The sequence below is a fragment of the Ambystoma mexicanum genome, chromosome 11 (assembly GCF_040938575.1).
Source record: "Ambystoma mexicanum isolate Mex_15411 chromosome 11, UKY_AmexF1_1, whole genome shotgun sequence".
Lineage (NCBI taxonomy): Eukaryota > Metazoa > Chordata > Amphibia > Caudata > Ambystomatidae > Ambystoma > Ambystoma mexicanum.
In genome coordinates this window covers 998,235,587-998,248,879 of record NC_090934.1, presented here as the reverse complement: position 1 = coordinate 998,248,879, position 13,293 = coordinate 998,235,587, and the positions used below count along the sequence as shown (strand labels likewise).

The following is a 13,293-nucleotide window of genomic DNA, read 5'->3' as shown; positions in this document are numbered from 1 at the left end:
TTTGTCCTCTACGTTTCCTATTGCACTCATTCCCTTCCAGTGGGGGGAGGTTTGCCTGGATCTCAAGTTGGTTACTCAGTCCCAGGGCCCAGGAACTTTTAGGGATGCTTATTTCCACTTGGGTTTTACTGCTTCTCTGCATTTGGCCAGACCAGATCAAGTATGCACTATACAAGCAGCACTTTAGCTCTCCTCCCGGCAGCTGGTCTCTTGTGTTACACCAACCAAGGGTCCTTTTTCATGGGAACAAGTACATGTCAGTATTACCTGTCCACTAATTCCAGTGTAGTGATTAATGCACATTTGCATTTGAACTAAATGTTTCATTCTCCCGGACTGGGTACGCTAAATATTCCGAACTTACTTAATCTGTGGGACAAAAGCTTTCCTGGTTGCCCATGGATAGGGGCTGGGAGTGGTTACATGGGGTATATCCTGCCCGCAGTGAGTCATACCCCTACCTTTCCTGCTCAGTCACATCCTAGGAGAAGCACTGCCTGGGCAAACTCTCACAGGCTCTGGTTATGTGATAGTCCTTGGTTTCAAGATTAATACAGACTGTCTGTCATGGTTAGCGGAGGTTATTGCAAATGCCACTGCATCCACCCTGGCTTTACTGTCCCGCGAGCAAGTAGCCTTTCGAACCATGGTCTTCTAGAATTGTACGGCTCTAGATATCCTGGCCTCCCAAGGAGGCGTCTGTGCAGTCGTGAAAAGCAAATGCCTTACTTTCATACCAGAGTACTAAGCAAAATTAGTAACATTATCACCGACATTCGACATGCTGCAAGCCTTCTTCACACGATCTGCACGTTTCCTGGAGCTTTGGTTATTCGATTGTATGCCTACTGGGACCCTTACAGGTGCCCATCGAGCATATCTTGCTCATAGCAGTGTTTATAATCCTAAGCCTGTGCTGCCTATCAATGTTTTGCAAGTGCCCCTATTATCGGTTATGCAATGCCTGTTCTGAAGTCTCACAGACTGCGCAACTACTTTACTGCCATGTTACCGAAGATGTACTGTGTTATGATATGCCGGAGTGTGATGTTTGTTGCCCCAGAGATGTTTCTAATGGGACTGGAGAGAAGGTCCCATTGGAGGGGGCTGTGGAGAAAAAGTTGGGAAATTAAAATGTTATGTACTCGCCTTGCACATTACTGCATTATGATATTGAATAGGGACTGTAAACTGCCATAATTAAACACGTTTCTTTCTCATGTGAGGCAAAGACTGTAGCTTCTACTGCACATGTATTTGCAATGAAAGCCCCTCGCCTAGCTTGTTGGAATGCTCGCCTTCACATTTCTCGCTTTCAAAGTGTTTCCCTTTTGGTATACACAAGCATGTTTTAGGCTCCTGCTTTCTTGGGTAAAGTGGCGCTAGTAGGCAAAAGTCAGGCTCTTGCATGCTTCAAAGCGTGTCCGACTCTTTAAAGAGCATAGTCACCTTGACTAACTAATTACGACAGGTACAGGTTGACCTCTCTGAAAACACTGCCTTATATGTAGCTGGTGTCAAAGGCTTGTATATTGAGGCTTAGTTCTCTGCTAGTAAGTTGAGTTCAGTATGCAACATTGACCTGTTGGGACCACCCCTTCCACTGAAAAACATATATTCCATTGGGTAAGAGAACAGGGCACTGAGGGAAGGGGGCAGAAACCTGTACTCAACTCTCGTGTTGCATTTGAATCTGTCCCGTCATTGCTTTTTACTTATAAAATGTTCACCAATTCACACAGTGGTCATTTTTCCCCCACACTATATAGCATACAACTCGCCAACTCTACAGGCCGATGTGACTTCCAAACGAAGGCAGTCTATGAGAAAACTAAGAAATTAACTGTTGTCACAAGATAAAATGTTCTGTCAGCAAAAATGTTAGGGAGTTCTACAGTCTCTTTTTAGGGTCCCTATCCACTTTTCTACTCTCCCCCCTTTGGCTTTCATGATCTTTGTTTTGTTTTTGTGGACAGAGGGTCCTCTACTGAAGACTTAATGCCACTGTAACCATTCATTTGTATATGGTCCCATGGTATCCCATTTGGCGCTTTTTAAGCACCCCATTCTTGCTAACAGGTGATTTAATCACCCTACATTGGGTTTGGAGAGTGTGCTGATGGCAGCTGTAATTTAGTTGGGCTTCAAAAACCTAATTTACTGCACTAGTAGCCAAACGGCATTCCTTTGTTTGTAAACACTACAAGGCAGTTTACAATGTACACATGGGTTGAAGTTGAGTGGTGTTGGCTGGTTTAGACCAGCCCTTAACTTCAGACAGAACATTACACATCCTGTGGGCGTTGGACCTGGGTGTTTGACCGTTTTTGGGGCCCGGTTGGCTGGTCACCAAAACCTTTGTTTAAAGCTCCCTTGTGTGGTTGGAGGGCTGGCTTAGGCTAGCCTTCGTGCGTATGGGATGTTGCAGGTAGACATTGCCCCTACACACAATTCTGTTCAGAGCTTCAGGTTTGCAGCAGGTTGTTGTTAGGGGAGTTTTCCTAAAGTCCTACTGGTAGTAAGACTTTAGTAAACTATCCCAGTGGTTTGTAGATCCCAAACTCTTAGTATCGGTCTGTACTAGCTCAGGACCTTGGTAGCATGGCAGAGCAGTAAGGCTCACCTTAAGAGGAAGATGTGAGCTGTAGGTAAGTACACTGAATCTTAGCTAGACAGACAAAACAAAGAAGCACTTGCACATAGTTATATAAAAAGTATATATTTATTATATTTACACCAGAATCACTTTAAATACTTCAAACGTTTACATTAGAAGACTTGATAATACACTTCAAAGGGCACTTTCACTTTTGTGTTTGTTCGCGGTTACATTTGTAGCAACGTTAAAAATGGAAAAGATGTTCTTGTATTACCGGTGATTGCGCACTCTGTTTTCAACGGTTTATACAGTAATACATTTACTCTGGAAACACATATAGTAAAGTCACTCAAATTGAGGAAAATGGCTAGTGTAACATGAGCTTAGTTCAAGGTTCTATAGACTGTCTTCACCTAGTAAGTCCTTTAAATCATAAAACGCAACCCTAGCTAAAGGCATTTCGGAGAGGACTTGAAGTCTTGACAAGCAGCGAATTACGAAGAGTTCCTGTGGATTTCTTCCAGTTTCTAGTGTTATTGAAGCAGCAAGTTAACTAACAAGGGAGACCTTAAAACGGACTTGAGAAGGGGACACAAGCAGCAGCTTGGATCTGAGTTAAGAGGGGCTTGCCCTGGACACGCCAATGCTCGAGAGACTTCTTGAAATCAGGTAAGCAGTACCTTTTTCCCCACAGTACCTTAGGTTAGAAGAAAATGTTTGTGCTGGATGCTCCATGATTTTGCAGCTCTCTACACGACCGGATTCCTTGGTCTGGTGACTGAAGGCGGACAATGGATGGGATCTCTCAGCAGCAGTCTCGAGGGAGGATCCCCGACACGACTTTCAGCAACTTCTTGGTTCACTCTGCAGTTTTGGTGCCTTTTCTGCAGGACCAACAAAGGACCCGGATTGTCCGGTTAATCATCTTTGCTTCCTGTAGTCCCACACTCAGATGAGGGGGTCTGGGCGAGTTAGATCGGATCTCTGAAGTGTCTTACGGGTTCAGCAAAGATTTGGAGGGATTCAGCATTTCCACGATGAGGCACTCGAAATGGGCAGTAGGTCTCCTGGTATTGGGGTTCCGCAGCTCTGGAAACTCCTAGGACCTCGGGAGATGACTTGTTTCAAAGTTAGTCTTGGGACTGGTTGTTCCCACCAGCCAAAGGGAAGGAGTCATCCTCTTCGGAGCTCCTCTGTCGCACAGAAAACAGGGTCAGAACAGCAGTGGTCGCTTCACGTTGTTGCAAATGGTCTGTAGACACCTCTGGTCTTCTTCTTCTGTTACTTCAGCTTCCAGTGGTCGACTTGCTTTTCACTCCAGAAGCCTCACCTTTTAAACATTTTCAGCACAAACTCCTCTGCAATCTCGCCCAGCATTTTACAGAAAGGGCTGTTTGGCTGTCCAATCAGGATAGCCAGCCCCCCTGGTGGATCTAGACCTATTCAAGCACTCTGGAAGATGAAGGACAGTGGGGGTGGAAAACTCCTGCCCCACTTCCTCCCTGCCCAGACACACTGGAGCCTAGGCAGGGATAGCCAAGGGTTACTGTCAAAGGCAAAACGCACACATGCCTCCCTCTCCCAGAATGGGAGAAGAAAGGGTGACAAAGAACAACCACGCTAGTAATGGCGAAAAAAAAGGGAGAACCCAAGTTGGTACTTGGGGGGGGGGGGGGGGGGTGCCATGGTGCACTAACGAGGCTATGGACATAGCCTGCAGTATAGAAAATACACAATAGTAGGTAGAACACGTCCACTGCCACCAGCCATAACTAGGTGATTATCTATGTGACAAAAATGTGACAGGCGCAGAGAGAAGGGGGATAATAGGTATCCCTTTGGCACTCCACTGAAGGTGGTGTGTGCCAATCTCTGAGACTATAGAGCTTTGGGAGAGATACAAAGTATCTCTCTATCCTTAAGATGAGGATACAGAAAAAGAATCTTAAAGGAGGACCTGAAGAGTCCCTAGCAACACTAACCATAAGGAACTGTGTGCTGCAGTTGAAAGAACACAGACGCCTTTAAGGGCTATGGAGCAGACAAACTCCATAGTACAGGTAGAATACAAAGAATAGAGTTCCAAAAGACAGAGCACACAAGAATGAATGAGTGGAAAAGGCTCCACTCATTCAGGATTGAAAGAAAAAGGTCCTGAAGTCCAGCAAAAAGTGTTGGGGGTCTCACTAGGAGAGGGGATAACGCATAAAAATGGTAAATCTCCCTAACAGTTGTCCTACCTGCTGGACACAGTTCACAATAAAGAAGTTATTGCTGTATTTTAAAGGACCACAGCTGGCTGAACTGGCTTCATTGGCCCTGTGCATTGGGCTTGGCCCCGTTTTGAATTTTTGGCTGCTGGACATCCGAATTGAGCTGCCCACATACTCCCTCTCCGGTCCACCTCATTGGCTGAAATCAAATTCCCATGCTGGGACCATGTTTCTGGATGTTTCTGGACTGTTCTACAGTCACTTCACGTGTTTACCACCTGGATCATGCATCTTGGTGTTGGACCCCGTCGTTACATGGAAAGTTGGTGCGACTCAACTACACCAACTCATTTGGGCTGTTCTGCCTCCACCATTGTTCTTTGTGGGACAGTCCTCTGCTGGTGAAAGTGATTAACTGCCTGGTGAAGGTCTTGAACCACCTCTCCAGTAGGGAACACCTGACCCTCTGGTAGATTCCACAGGTATCCAATGAAGATCAACTGTTGAACCTGAACCAACAAAAACTTGCTTTGGTTCGCCAAGCGCATTAGACAAAAGAAATGTCCATCAGGACTTGGTACACCAAGGATTATTTCAAGGGACTATCACATCTAGTCACCTTAGTTGGGGTAGAGGCTGCTACAAGGTTCATACGCACACATGGCTGAAGCCAAAAGAAAGTATATTTTACTGTATTGCCTTCTCCCTCAATGGAAACTGCAGCAATTGTCTAACGGCCAAATCAGGACCGAAAGGAACAGAACATGTCCTTTAGATCTATCGTGCATATACAGTCTCCTGAAAGAAGGGCTGGACACATCAGTACCATGATCATCTTGAACATCCTTTCTCTTTCTTCATGGTACATTCTGGTATGGTCATCATCCAATGGTTCAAGTCATACCTTTCTGACTAAATTTAGTCTGTATCATGGGAAGCAACAATGTCTCTTGCCTATCCTCTTCAATACAAAATCAAATGCTGGATTTACATATGGGGCATGAAAACCGAGATCTAGCAAAGTAAATAATTGCAACTTCTAGAATACAGTGGCTGCGAGTGATGAAGCTTACATCTCAATTCATTACGTCCATCTCTGCACTGGAGCAGCATTTGTTATAGGTTTTGAGAGTCGGATTGCACCCAAGAGGTTTAAATATTTATAATGGAATTTGGATTTTTAAAGTTGTGGATGTTTTATTATTGCCAAACCATCGTATTAGGTTTTCTTTCTATCACAAAATGCCTAATAAGCCGAAAGTGCAATAAACATACTCTTACTCTTCGATACACGGTTTCTCATGGCTCAGTTCTTGGCCCACACTTGTCCCATGAAGCAGTCACTTCATCAAGTGCTGGTAAAGCCAATTCCCAGATGGAGGTGCTCAGCTCTCCACTAATCAGGGGAGGCCTGTAAGTTGTCTCCATCCCTTTAGTAAGCAGGAACAACTGGCTCAGTCGCCTGCACTGCACCTATAACCTATGGGTGTGTAGCTGGCCTGCAACATCTAGAGTGGGGACTCTTGTTGCCCAAAAGTGGATGCTCCACACCAGGCACGGGGGCATTGCTGGAACAAAACCCCTCTGTCCTTTTTCTTCATTACTGGTTTATCTTTGCTGGTTCACAAAAAATGATTTCTTGCCTACTGCATTGTTGGACTTCCTTAAGACATCAGTGCTGCAAAAGGGTCCTTCGTCTTTAAAAGCCCGAAGTCCAGCTTGGTGGTCCAAGATACATAAGGTTGTGAATGTAGCCCAGAACTGCCAGACCCATGTGTCTAAAGGAGACACCTCTATGCCGACTACACTTGTGCTCCCCGCTCCAAAATCCGCATCCAACAGTAACAGTCTTCGCCAAAGTATCTGACTTGCATAGTGTCGTTGATCTTCTTGGTTGGGTTGCGAGGCGCAGCGCTTCATGACCTTTATGTGACTTCCATGCTCCTTGTTGACCCACTGAGACGTAAAGTCCCATCTTGCAGCAAACCTTGCGTTACCTTTGCTGGTGAAACGTAGGTATAGGAATTCGGTCTATGATGTCTCTTTAACCCTGTGAAAGTAGTTTTTGTAAAACATTTGTTGAGGGTTGTACAAACCCTAACCCTACAGAGGGGCTAAAGCACCCAACCAAAACGAGATGTGAACTTTGGAAAGAGGGAAAAGGCTTAGGCAGGCTGATAAAAAGGTACAATTAACTTATCCATATAAAATAGACCACCCTGAAATGCTGAAAAATATATACATTAATTATGTTACACATATAGAGCTTTATTAGGTCACATAATTATTTGAGCACATAATACACAGTATATGTATAAAACAAGCATTGGCAATGCCAGCGGTTTGGGCTTTTGTGCAAGCATAGGAAAGGCACTTGCCAGGAACTCCAGGACTTCAGTGAAGGACAAGCATAGTGCTTATAAAATCGGGGGCTGAAGGCAGACCTGGTTATGACATTTGTATTACACCAGGAGCGCAGTTACAACCCCAGATAAGTCATTCATTCTCAAAAGACAGCTTTGCAAAAACACTGGCAGGTACTTCAAATGAAAGGTTTGATGGTAAGGCTTCCATAAAGCAAGCACAAAGAGTTCCCATGAGGTGGTGTTTTGGGAGGGGAGGGGTGGGAATGGCTGTGAAGAATCAATTACCGGGGCACCAGGGGTTCAGGGATGAATATCTGTTTCTAAACCATCAATTAGGCCCACGCCTCTAGAACACCAGAAGGGTTCCAAACAGATTGGAACACAAGTAAATTATAAACCTCCTTGTTCAATTTTTGGAAACGTGGAAGGAACGGCAGGCTTATCCCTGCAAGGTTGTGGATCGTTGGTTAGTTGCAACACAGCAAAAATACAATTATCACCCAATGATAAAAGGGACTGTCCAGTCAAGATTGTATAAAAATATCTACTTTATTAATATTACGACAGTTCTAGCACACTACAAAGCACAACCCACCCTGTAAAGGAACAAAGAGGACAGACATATTCATGAAGGAAAGGAATGCACTCTGGATTCTGGCAGTAGGGTAATCAGTAAAGCAATCAATCAATTTTAACTGTTCAAGGTTATTTGGTTTCAGCATTAAGGGAGCAAGGGGTCGTAAATGTCACTTGGGGCCTTCAGGGAAGGACAAGGGGGACAGAACCACAATGTACCTGGTGCTTGAGATGATATTGATGCTCGACAGAGTAGAGTCGGTTCCAGGACGGTTTGCAGCTCCTGCGACAGAGTTCAAGACGGGAAGACAGCTGCGGGTATCATGCGGCAGTCAGTTCGGTAAGCGAGGCTGGACGGACGGCTGCAGGTTGGCCTGCACAGTGGCTCAGGGTCAAGAATCGCTGTCTCTGTGCTGGTTGGCGGATGTAGAATGCTGGCCGAGGCGTCACAGACGGCTTAAGTGACTGCAGCGTGACAACCGTCAGTGGTGCAGCCGGTCGCGGTTCGAGGGCTTGACTGCCTCAAAAATGTCCCTAAAAGATGGACTCTGGTTGATGCTTGTGTGGCACTCATCTTAGCTTCTTCACAGGGCTCGTGGCATCCTTTCAAAGCGCATGGCCCAAAGCTGAGGAGAGTGTTTGTTGTTCATAGACTCTGGCACTTCCCGCATAGGAAGCTTGCTGGCAGAACCTAGTAGGGCACGCTGTGTGATGGCTGGGTACCGGTTCCGGAGCTGCTGGACGGGTCCTCTGATTCCGGTATCTCCCTCTGTTTCCTGGGAGATGTTTAGGGGAAGGGATCTTGCTTCCTTCTTGGAAATGCTGCCATTCCTTCACTAGCGGAAGCTCCAAGGTAGACTGTACCTTCAACCCGGGTCCAATGCCGAGTTCTCCTTTCCTGCTTCTGGTGAAGACTTCAGATGATGATCAGGTAAGTGAGGGGCTCAGCCCTCTTTTAAAGCCAAATGGGCCCCAGCGATTGGTGCAGGCTAAGCCTACCTTAAGGAACCAATCCAGGGTCCCCACCAAGAAACTTCTGTTATGCGTGAGGTCAGGACCACAGTGCTTTGCAACAGGAAAGTAAAGGGGTGACAACATGTTCTCCTAAGTCCCACCCATCTTCCTGTCTGTTGTAGATCAAAGGGTCTCTGGTTAACTGAGCCCTCTGTAGCTCTTGATCAAAGTGCAGGTCTCCATTGAAGTTTGTGGTGAGAACAGACTTCCGTCTCCCTCAAATCGCATACTTCATCCCTCTGAAAGGGAGTTTGCCTACCATAAACAGTTGTCCCAGACATGACATTCACGGCCCTTCGTACAGAGGGGTGGGAGCTAGCTTCAAGGTGACACATTCTATATCAAAGAGGTGTTCGCTTTCCTGCACATAAGTTCTGTGATCAGGCCTATTTGCAGGCCTGCTTCAATGAACTCTCATCAGTATGCACCGACACCACACAGAACTTAGAGACAATAGAAGAGGGCAGATCCATGAAGCCTTTGATATTTAATTAGGCTAGCCATGGGAGGAGGAAGCTGTTGCCCTTCTCCTCTGGATGTTTTTGTGACCCCTTGCTGTCACCTGTCAAATAAATGTGACAGGGAGGACTGCGCCTGTAGGCTTTGTCCCCAGTACACTGCACTATGTGTTTGTTGTGCGGCGAGCATTAGAAAATGCGTGCAGATTAGCCCCACGCATTTTCGGAGGTTGATCTCCCATCATTCCATTTCCTAAAAAATCATCAAAAAAAGCCCAGACGAGCGCACACTCCCTGTGCAGATAGTCAAATCCCTCACAATGGCCATAGGGATTAGCATGGCAATTGGCAGTCAATGGGTGGACACATAACCAAATGACACCTATAAACCGTGTGTGCCTCCTCATATGCATTTCTCCCCATATGTACTCCAACGCATCAGGTTAACATTTGGGAATCTCTAGACCACAGTGCCACCCAATAGCCTGTGGAGATTGCATTTTTTATTAATATAACACCTATTTCAGTCTTTTTATTACAGAAAATTTAGTATTTTAGCATGCCCAAAATGACAGGCATAGAAAGATGAGAGTCAAGTTGATTCTATATGAGAAGCTCTTGAAGTGGAGTATCCAGTCTGCCTGCCCTATAGACAAACCCTACTCTCTAACTGTACCCTTGTGAAAAAAAACACATTTGCTACTGAAACAAAGGTAAACCTTATGTGAAATGAGGAAGGTAGGAACCAGGAGGCTGGGGGAATTGTGGTGCGAATGTCAAATCGCATCCTGCATTAAATGCACTGTGCACACATGTCACCCGACTAGAATCTGTAACATGCTGCATGCCCCTAGTGCCAGGCCTCCTGTTGCTCAGTTCAGGGAGGGGTAAAGGGGGTTGAGGGCAGGCTTTATTGAAGGGGTCAGCCCAGCCCTTCCTATTGACTCCACTTCTCCAGCAACAGCCACTACTGTACTCCAAAAACAAGAAATCGTTCCAGAAACCAGTTCTGCTCAGTCACCAAGCAACCAGCCTAGTGGGGTTACTCACATGGTGATAATGGGGCATGACTTTGACCCAGAGGGATCCTAGGGATACAGGGCCCGTGCATCATGGATGGCCAGACTCTGGAAATCAGAGTCTGAAGATTATAAAATTGGATAATACGGCGATTCAGAATCAGGCCTGGTGTCAGGACCGGTCCAAGCTGTTCAGTTAGAATGGGGCTTTACCCTTTGTGAGCCCCACTTCGAATTTGACAAGAACGCTTAATAGTTTTTCTTACGCAGCCATTTGGGGGTTAAAGCTTCCGTGTGATGATCTGTACTTTTAGCATCCTCTCTATTGCTACATCTTGGGTTTGCCAAAGGATGAGGTCACAGGATGGAGCGAAAGGTATGCACGTATGCACTAAAGAAACATTAGTCCTCACAAATTGAAGGTTGGTGTACTTCAATTGTGCACAGTTGGCCAAAGACAGACCTTTCCAAAAACTGTTCAATAATCTCAGACATGTTTCACCCTTCTTTAAGCTCTTTGGAGTGAGGTATCTAATATGCTGTGAAATTAATACATTTCAACAGGGGAACTCAAGCTATCCAACCTTAAATCTAAAACCAGAAATATCACTCATTCAATTTGCATTAGGCAACACATTCTCCTATTATAATCTATGCACTCCACAGCTGCCTCCCCTAACAAAAGACCTTTACCTCGGTTGCAGTGAATTCACTCTTCCCATTCCTCGATACATGGATATTGTGATCAGATATGAGCGCCTGAGATTTTTTTTAAACTCACCAACTGAAACTGCTAGTGCCCCCAAAAAACAGGTTTACCATTTTTCAACTGCCCATTTGAATTTTAAATCCTAAGTCTACAACAAATCAATGGCTTTTTATCATGAACATATGCAAGCAGGTTTTTACAGCTGTAGGTAAAAGGAGCCCCAGGCCATAGTTTTCAGATTCTCCAATAACCCCCTGCACAACATGCAAGAATGGCCCAAAGAATGGTGTTGGGGATGATGGAGGCTGAGCTTCCCTGTGGAAATGCCATTCCATACAGCCAATATTTGTCCAAAGTTTGGGCTTTTTAAGATGACTTCAGTGAAGGACATGCAAAGTGCTTATAAATTGAGGGGCTGAAGGCAGGACTGGTAAGCCATTTATTACACTGGCAACATGTTTACAAGTCTTTAACTCTCAGAAGACTGCTTTGAAAAAAAAACATGGCAGGCTCTTTGAGTGCAGCAAAGTCTGATGGCAAGGCTTGATTAAAGCAAGCTCAAAGAGTTCCATAGAGGAGACATTTTGGGCAGGGAGAGGCAGGAGTGGGTGGGAATGGCCATAGGGACTAGCATGGCCATAGACAGTCAATGGGCAGGCTCATAACCAAAAACACTATAGACTGTATTTCCCTCCTCATATGCCATTTCTCCCTATCTGTACTCTATTGCAATTGTTTAGATTTATAGCTGTCGCAAGCAACACCTAATAGCCTAAACTAAACAGCAACTGTTTTGGAGGACTCCCCCCACGCCCTCATACTTTAATGTGGATCCACAATAATAGATAAGCTAACAACATATAGTGACAAAACAGAAGTTATATTATTCAGATCAGAGAAAAAAACAGAAATGAAGAAATAAATATAACACCGCAGATCCTGGGCGAAGATATTCCGTTTTCAAAGAAAGTGAAAAACTTGGGGTATATCTGGCAAGAAAACCTGGCCAGTCAAGCCCAAGGAGGGGCCAAAGTAAAAGCAGTATATTATTCCCTGCGTATGCTTAGGAATGTACTCCCTTTCTTAGCACCTCAAGATCATTCCATGGTTGCAGGAGCTTTGGTAAATTCCCATCTCGACTATTGCAATAGCCTGATGACAGGGATTCATGTGAAACAGATGTCGAGACTCCAGAGGGCGCAGAATGCGGCAGTTAGGCTAATTGCCCATCTGAGAAAAAGGGAACATGTTTCTACATCTCAGAGAGCACTCCATTGGCTTATGGTGGAGGACGGTATTACGTTCAAGGTGGCGTGTATTATGTACACATGTTTTTACAAACTCGCACCCAGTTATCTGAACACCAGAATCCACCAATACCGGCCAAGTAGAGACCTCTGGTCAGGCGACAAACTCTTGGTGGACGTTCCTCGGACTAAAAGCACCTCAAAGGGCGACAGGAGGTTCTCTGTGTTTGGACCAAGGCTGTGGAACCAGTTACCTATAGGTATACGATCATGCATTACATTAGAAAGGTTTAGGAAAGAACTTAAAACCTTTTTATTTAAATAATTCTAAGTATCCAGGGCATGTATAGTCCATCACAGCTAGAACTCGATCTTAGTTAACACCTGCGCCCGAATGCAGTTTTCTGCCTGGTGCGCATAAGAAATAAACAAATAGACAAATAAGATGGGGAGGGATAAAAAGGGAACTATACATTCTAACAAAACTGTTAAAAACTCTAGCGACTGCACAACACATAGTACATTGTACTAAAGATACAACCCACTCTTAACCTTTTGTAGGCCCTATACCTGGCGGTAAGCACAAAACACATGTAGACAAGGTATAGGGCGAAAAGGCAATGAGACATTTTACCACACAGGAAAAATAGCCATAAGTGCAACCCAACACCACCAATCCACATTAATTCTGGCAAACTGAGGCATAAAATTTGAAAAATTCAAATGCACACCAAACAATCCAAGTCAGTGCCAGAGGGTCTAAATCCATTCCAAAACCTAATCACATGCCTGCAAAAAATCCAACTACATTTACAGTTACCGTTGAAATTCACTTCAGGGAAAAATAGTTACACTGTCACCAAATTAGCAACAGTGTAAATTAGGGGTAACATTTCACTTGAAAGCTACTAGCCAGGTGTAAAAAGTCATTTGCCACCTCAATTCTAGAAATGCCTACAGCACACCATTTGTCACTAGTCAATGTCTAGTGTTGAGTAAAAATATTGAGCTCTGGTGTAAATATGGAAGAACAGGACTTCAAAAATGCATCTAAAATCAATGGTAAATCCTACAAATCCAGTTCTTGGACTA

General features: G+C 44.8%; 1 protein-coding gene across 3 annotated transcripts in view; it reads right to left on the bottom strand.

Annotated features, from left to right (window-relative positions):
• The window catches only part of BLM (BLM RecQ like helicase), an 865,782-nt gene that overhangs the window by 615,261 nt on the left and 237,228 nt on the right, over nucleotides 1-13,293 (bottom strand). The window lies entirely within an intron of this gene.